The sequence below is a fragment of the Nicotiana sylvestris genome, chromosome 6 (assembly GCF_000393655.2).
Source record: "Nicotiana sylvestris chromosome 6, ASM39365v2, whole genome shotgun sequence".
Classification (NCBI taxonomy): Eukaryota; Viridiplantae; Streptophyta; class Magnoliopsida; order Solanales; family Solanaceae; genus Nicotiana; species Nicotiana sylvestris.
This window is the reverse complement of record NC_091062.1, coordinates 46585284-46593972: the sequence shown is the minus strand read 5'-3', so window position 1 is coordinate 46593972 and position 8689 is coordinate 46585284.

Sequence of the window (8689 nt, the reverse complement as noted above, 5' to 3'; positions counted from 1 at the left end):
CTTTCCAAATTTCTGTTTCTACACTTTATTGTTGTCTAAGAATCAATTAACAAGCAAATAAGCAGAATACGCAAAATTTGAATCCAAAATTTTCAAAACCAAAGAGCCAAATGAATATACAAGACCATATGAATACATCCACATTTATTCAAGCGTGACACGAATCAGTACAAGATAAGGTGCAAAAATGAAAATCCAAATTCGACAACTAAAATAAAACAGACCTCAGTTAAGCTTGACTCACCGAATACGACCTCGAACTTTTAGGCGTTATTCCTATCTATAGGTCTAGGTCTAATGTACTTTTTGTGTATTTTGCCAATTAGTCCCTAGGTCTTTTGTGTATTAGGTCCCTAGGTTTTTAACAAAAGTTTTCTAGGTTAAGGGAATATGGGTTTGGTCTTATGGGCTTGGTAATTATGGGTTAGGTCCAAAATTAGGCCTAAAAATAGGTTGCACGAGCCCAAGTTTTTATTCTTTTCTCGAACGAGCCTAAAAATACGATCTCATTTATTAATTAATCGTACTTAAGTAAAATAACCATTAAAATAAGGCTGGTCGTTAAAACAAAACTATGTTTGGTATTTTTCAAGATTTAAAATGACTACAAAACATTAATGAACCTATTTTTTGTAATTTTCATTTTCTTGTAATAAAATAAAGTAAAAGAGTAAAAATGAGTTGAAATAGCTATATTAGGCCTAAAATTAAATATTTACGTGCTAAAAATATGAAAAATATTGGGGAGGGTCAAAAATCACATGCCGATAGAGGTGTCTCCGCCTACGGACACCCCTGCTCCGTTTGAAGTAGAAGTGGTCACACCTTTTACAGTGACAGTATCAACCACACCTCCTTTCCACTCAAAAGCAATACCTTGGGATTACGTTGCCGAAACTCGGCAAAAAGGGAAGGCAAAGGTAGAAGAATCTGATGTTGCACAGGGAATGACCAGGACCGGAAGAGTCTATACACCTAAACACTTGGGAGGACCAATTAAGGATGCCACTACCAAGCAGCCTGTCATTAAAACAGGGCCAGATGACCTTTGGAGGAAAATACAAGCAAAGGAGTATTCCGTCATTGACCATTTGAACAAAACCCCAGCCCAGATATCCATCATGTCGTTGCTGCAAAATTCAGAGTGCATAAGAATGCTTTAATGAAGGTGTTGAGTGAAGCTTATGTACCCAACAAAATCACCGGTGGAGAGATGGCTAATATGGTAGGGCATGTATTGGAGGGTCATAAGATCATCTTCCACGAAGATGAGCTACCGCCTGAGGGGTTGACTCATAATCGAGCATTGCATATCACAGTGCAATTTGAAGACAATTTCATTTCCAAAATCTTGGTTGATGGAGGTTCAAGCCTCAATATTTGTCCGTTGGACACTCTGAAAAGGTTGGACAAAGGTTTTTATGAAATACGGGCTGAAGCATGAACGTGAAAGCTTACGATGGGTCTCAAAGGGCCATGATCGGGGAAGTTAACCTTTACTTGCAGATGGGGCCAACTTTGTTCGACATCGAGTTTCAGGTGCTCGACATACCAGCCTCATACAATCTTCTGTTTGGCCAACAATGGATCCATGCCGCTAGGGCTTTGGCATCGACACTACATCAAGCCGTGAAATTCGAATGGAATCGTCAGGAGGTGATCATTCATGGAAATGGGAGTAACCCTATTTACACCAGTCAAACCATCCTAGTTATTGGAAATAGAAAAAGTCTAGGAGGGGAAACTTATCATCGTATTGAACGTGTAAATGTCATCAAAAAAGACAAATGGTGGAGCAGTAAAATAGAGAGCATACTGGCATTCTCTGGGTATGAACCCGACAAAGGGTTGGGGAAGAATCTCCAGGGTATCACTAAACTGATATGGCTGAAGGGTCATGGTACTACCTTCGGGCTCGGATATCAATACACATGGCAAGAGTATAATGATTGGTCGCGTCCATAGTGCGGACCATATTATCCTCTCGAGAAACTAGTGCCACATCTGGATCAAGCTTTTCACCAAGCTGATACAATATGGGGAACTGTAGAAGACGAAGCATTAGCTAGGCTGAAGAATCTGTTCTTGGAAGAAGAAGACATGGACTACAGTGCCATAATTGAGGAGGAGGAGGAAGAAGGCCTCACTATTCAGACTGTGAAGAAGGGAGTTGTTCTCAGGAACTGGACCGCTACACCATCCCGGGCCCGCGCGAGTCCCTGGGTAGCCTGGCAGATTTTATTCTTATAGCCATTTTAGGCATTTAAGATTTTCAAAATTTGTTTTTAAGATTCACTTGTTTCATATAAATGCTCTATTCATCGAGTCGTACTCATCCAGATGTTTTAAGTATTAATCAAATGCATTGCTCTTTATTATTTATCGTTATCTTTCATATTTTTCTTTCTACATCGTTATTGTTACTTTTCCTAATGAATCGGTGACTGTGACATAAAATGAGGCAACGCAACGTGAGAATAGTGATTCAGATGAAGAAGACGAAATACCTGAGGAAGTTGTCAGAGAGGTTGAAAACTTTGAGAATAAGCCTAAGTCCAACCTGGACGAGATCGAAGCAATAAATTTGTTGGACGTCGAGACCGTCAAGGAGACTCGCATCAGCATTCACTTATCATCGATAGAGAAAGAGGAGTACATTCATTCTTAAAGGAATATGAGGACATTTTTGCATGGTTATATGATGACATGACTGGTTTGAGCACGTCCATAGTAGCTCACAAGCTGCCTACTAATCCTATGTATCCGCCGGTGAAGTACAAACTCAGAAAGTTTAAACCAGATATGAGCCTGAAGATCAAGGAGGAAGTTACCAAGAAGTTCAAAGCCAAAGTTCTCAGGGTGGTTGAGTACCCAACCTGGTTAGCTAACATTGTGCCAGTACCAAAGAAAGATGGGAAAGTTAGAGTATGTATTGACTATTGGGACTTAAACAGAGCAAGTTCCAAAGATGACTTTCCACTGCCAAACATCCACATCCTGATCAATAATTGCGCCAAGCATGAACTTCAATTTTTCATAGATTACTTCACGGGTTATCACCAGATCTGGATGGATGAAGAAGATGCGGAGAAAATAGTTTATATTACACCATGGGGGGTATATTGTTACAAGATGATGCCATTCTGTCTGAAAAATGTTGGGGCTACTTACATGAGAGCCATGACAACTATCTTCCATGATATGATACACAAAGAAATAAAGGTGCATGTGGACGACGTCACTATCAAATTCAAGAGGGTCGTAGACCACATAGCAGACTTGAGAAAGTTCTTTGACAGGTAAAGGAGGTACAACTTGATACTGAACCCCGCAAAGTGTGCATTCGGGGTTCCCACAGGAAAGTTACTTGGATTCATTGTCAATCGTCGAGGGATCGATTTAGATCTATCTAAAGTCAAGGCTATTCAGGAATTACCGCCGCTTAGGAGAAAAAAGGACGTAATGAGCTTCCTAGGACGTCTCAACTATATCAGTCATTTTATAGCACAATCCACAGTCATATGTGAACCCATATTCAAAATGCTAAGGAAAGATGTCGAGACAAGCTGGACCGAGGATTGTCAGAAAGCTTTTGACAAGATTAAGGAGTACTTTCCACACTGCCAGTTCTGGTCCCGCCGGAACCAAGACGGACTTTGCAACTCTATCTATCAGTATTAGACGGAGCCTTTGGATGTGTTATGGGACAACATGACGATACAGGAAGAAAGGTGCAAGCCATATACTACTTGAGTAAGAATTTCACACCTTACAAACCACGGTACTCTTTACTAGAGCGCACTTACTGTGCTTTGACCTGGACGACCCAGAAGTTGAGGCATTACTTCTATGCCTATACCACATACCTCATATCCAGGATGGACCCTTTGAAGTTCATATTTCAGAAACCCATGCCAACATGGAAGTTAGCCAAATGGCATATACTGTTGAGTGAGTATGATATCGTCTACGTAACTCAAAAAATGGTCAAACGACAAACATTGGCAGATCATCTTGCTGAAAATCCAGTGGGAGGAGAATACGAACCCTTGAAAATGTATTTTCCTAATGAAGAGGTGTCTTTCATAGGAGAGGACATTACCGAAGCATACGACGGTTGAAGGACGTTCTTTGATGGAGCTGCGAATTTCAAAGGAGTGGCCATTGGAGCAGTCTTGGTATCAGAGATAGGTCAACATTATCCGATATCTGCTAAACTCAGATTTTCCTGCACCAACAACATGGCAGAATATGAAGCCTGCATACTAGGACTCAATATGGCAGTCGACATGAATATTCAGGAGTTGTTGGTAACCGGTGATTCAGATTTGCTTGTGCACCAGGTACAAGGAGAGTGGACTACCAAGAATTCCAAGATATTTCCATACCTACACCATGTACAGGAATTGAGAAAGAGGTTCATGAAGATAGAGTTTCAACATGTACCCAGAATTCAGAATGAGTTTGCTGATGCATTGGCTACCTTGTCATCTATGATAAAACATCTAGATAAGAATTTAATTGATCCCATCCCAGTAAGAATTCATAATCAGCCAGCGTATTGTGCTCATGTTGAAGAAAAAAAAAATGGAAAGCCTTGGTTCCATGACATCAAGGAGTATTTGGCGAAAAGAGAGTATCCAGAGCATGCAAACTACACTCAGATTTGGGATTGCTAAAAGAACTCCTGATTTGGGATTGCTAAGATGTGTCGACACAAAGGAAGTTTCTAAGCTACTTGAGGATATACATGTTGGGACCTGCGGCCCGTATATGAATGGTTTTATCTTAGCCAAAAAGATACTCAGGGTCGGTTACTTTTGGATGACCATGGAAACAGATTGCGTCCAATACGTCTGCAAATGCAACCAATGTCAAATGCACGCCGATATGATAAAAGTGCTGCCAAATGAGCTTAATGCAATAAGCTCACCTTGACCATTTGTCACCTAGGGAATGGATGTCATTGGTCCAATTGAGCCCACTGCTTCAAATGGGCACAGGTTTATTCTAGTAGCTATTGATTACTTCACAAAATAGGTAGAGGTTGCATCTTACAAAGTTGTCACCAAGAAAGTCGTCGCAGACTTTGTCAAAGATCGTATTGTTTGCTGATAATGCCACCAATCTCAATAGTGATCTTATGAATGGCATGTGTGAAACTTTCAAAATCAAGCACAAGAATTCCACAGCCAATAGACCTCAGATGAATGGAGCCGTAATAGCCGCCAACAAAAGCATCAAAAAGATACTAAGGAAGATGGTATAAAAGCACAAACAATGGCACGAGAAGATAGCTTTTACTTTGTTGGGATACCGCACTACAGTTTGCACATCAACCTGAGTAGCCCCTTACATGCTAGTTTATGGTACCGAGGATGTCATCCTAGTCGAGGTAGAGATTCCTTCTTTAAGAATCATACAGGAACCCGAACTCAGCGATGTAGAATGGATAAGGAGCCCCTATGAACAATTGGCCCTTATAGATGGAAAAAGGATGAACGCAGTATGTCATGGTCAGCTTTACCAGAACAGAATGTCCAGAGCTTTCAACAAAAGGGTCAAACCAAGGCAATTTACGCCAGGACAGCTGGTGCTAAAGAAGATTTTCCCATACCAAGATGAAGCCAAAGGGAAATTCTCTCCCAAGTGGCAAGGTCTGTACATGGTTCACAGGGTGCTGATAGGAGGAGCACTCATACTCGCAGAAATGGACGGAGAAATTTGGCCAAAACTAATCAATTCAAACGCAGTCAAGAATACTATGCTTAGACTATTTACATTTCCGCATATGATGTAATTGAACTACGCTTGACCTGATTCCTATTTAATAGGGGATACGTAGGCAGCCTTATGGGTTCGGTCATATCATAATAAAATTTCCATTTTCCCCAATGTTGAAAATTGGGGCAGAATTTTGAGGAGGACCCTCAAAATTTTGGAGCAAGTCCAGCCAACGCCAACATGTGCCAGAAGGTCAGAAATCAGTTAAGAAACTGGGGAAAAATTTTGAGAAGGATTATCAAAATTCCAAAAAAGGTTCAACAAGGCTCATTACCCGCAAATAGCCGAAGGATCATCTACCAAACTGGGACTGAATTTTGAGGAGGATCCTCAAAATTCTAACATGAGGAAGCTGCAATGTCTCTAAAATGTGTTACAGTCACTAGTTCATCTAAAAAATCACAGCGTTACCCAGGGAAACTCGAGGAGGCCTCCAGAGCGGAGCAAAGCAAGGCCAACGGACAGAAACACGAACCAACCTCACCTCATAAAACTTACAATTTTTCTTTGAACGCAGGCACATTTGACGTAGCGATAACATTTGCAAACATGTATACACAAAGAAAATTCAATATCAATCCGGCTATCATACATCGAATATATCTCCAGCTAAGGAATCTACTACTCTTATTTGCTACTCGCTCTTTGCATGGGACTAAGTCTTGTCCCGCATATTTGCATGAGGCTAATCCCTGCCTCCATACCTGTATGAGGCTAATCCTTTCCTCCATGTTTTCATGAGGCTAATCCCTGCCTCCCTACTTGCATGAGGCTAATCCTTGCCTTCATATTTGCATGAGGCTAATCCTTGCTTCCATACCTGCATGAGGCTAATCCTTGCCTCCACACTTACATGAGGCTAATCCTTGCCTCCATACCTACATGAGGCTAATCCTTGCCTCCTTATTTGCATAAGGAAAATCCTTGCCTCCATATGTGCATGAGGCTAATCCTTGCCTCCATACCTGCATGAGGCTAATCCATGCCTCCATACTTGCATGAGGTTAATCCCTGCCTCCATATCTGCATGAGGCTAATCCTTACCTCCACACTTGCATGAGGCTAATCCCTGCCTCCACATCTGTATGGGACTAAGCACTGTCCCTCCTTACTTAAATATTTCTATATTCCAGTACTGTCTATTTGATTTTCAATCGGGCTAAGCTCATCCCTTCATTTCACAAGACTAAGCCTTGTCTTGGTAACACCATATAACTGCACCTCATAGGGTGAAATATCTCCAATCTATCAAAAGGCGTCATAGTCTAAAAGGCATCATCCTTATAGCCGGAAGACACCATGTCATGGCCTGAGGATTCCTCAAATTTGCATATCATTATTCAAAGGCATCATGGTTCGGAGGCACCATTTCATGGCCTGCGAATCTCTCACTAAACAACTCATGTCCCAGGACATCATGGTCCGAGGACGTCATCCTTAACCGTCCGAAGGCAACTTTCATGGTCCAAAGGGAATCTACATCATGTTTAAATTTTAGCACAAATACATGTTTGTAGCATCTCCTTATCTGCAGGTGACTAGCAAGCAACCGCTATCCTAGCAGGAGCGACCTCACTTCAGTTCCTGCAAATTACCTTAAACCTAACCGTTCACCATAACCTCTCTTGCATCTTGCATCCATTCTTGCAATGACTTCATCGGTATATTCCGCCAATGAATCCAGAACTACACATGGCCTGATTCCTATAAAACCAAGGATATGTAGGCAACTCAAGACCGGAGTCTGGCCTCTATCTTTCAAAAATACCCCATTTGGTCAAAATTGGTCATCATTTATTTACCCGAAAACTCATTCATCCTTCCCGGGTAAAGAGGGGCAGCTGTTGATACCCAATTTTTACTCACATATTTTAAACACATATATATACTTTCAAAATAGTACATATGCAGTTATAAGCATGCATAAGTATTTTTTTTATTATTTTTCTACAGTTTTAAAATCTCCAAAGAAATTTACTTCTCAACTTTTTATTATGTAAATATCCAATAATTATACTTTAAATTACTTTTGTGATGATTTAGCCATCCAAATTCATAATTTATGCTAACATAGTGTTTAAATATTTTTTGTGCATTTTTCGTAATAATATTTAGATTTTTAAAGCTAAATTGCACATCTTTGCAATAATAGCCCTTACTAATGTATAATTACATTATTTATGCATAAAATGGTCTTTTATATTTTTAAAATGTTAAATAACTATTTTAAATTATTTTAGTACACAAATGTATTTTTGTTACTCATTTATTATCTTTTATAAATTATTTAGTTATTAAAAGTAGCTATTTAAAATCTGGCCTTATTTATTTCAATTTTGGCCTTAATTTTGACCCAATACCCTGCCCAATTTTTAACCTAAACCTACCCCAGGCCCAATACCCATCCGCCTGACCCAATACCAGGTCAAATGCTGGTTGTTGATCATCTTGATCAGTGGTCCAAATTAGCCCTTTCCTAAATTAAACTAAACGACCCCCCCCCCGCTAAAACCCTCTCATTTCTCACCAATCGCCGCCCTGAAATCCCTTCCCTATCCAAAAGCTCTCAAGCCCTAACCCTAATTTTCCCACAACGCCGGTTATTTGCTGCCTTTCATGGTGTTTCCCCACAACCATCAGGCCTCTAATGGCTTCTCCTCTACTGGTATCACCATCTCCAGGGTCCTCAAGGGACCAGGGTTAGTCTGCTTGCATCTATGGTCCTTTCTCGCCTGTTTCAGGCTGTTCCGGTAAGATTCCGAGTAAGAGCTTCCTATATTGCTTTAGATATATGGGTTTCTGAGCTTGCTTCTTCACCTCTATGTTGTTCTTCTCGAAACCATAATTTCTTCTAAACTTCTTAGATCTGTACAGATCTGAGATGTTTGGACCTGTTTCATATGAT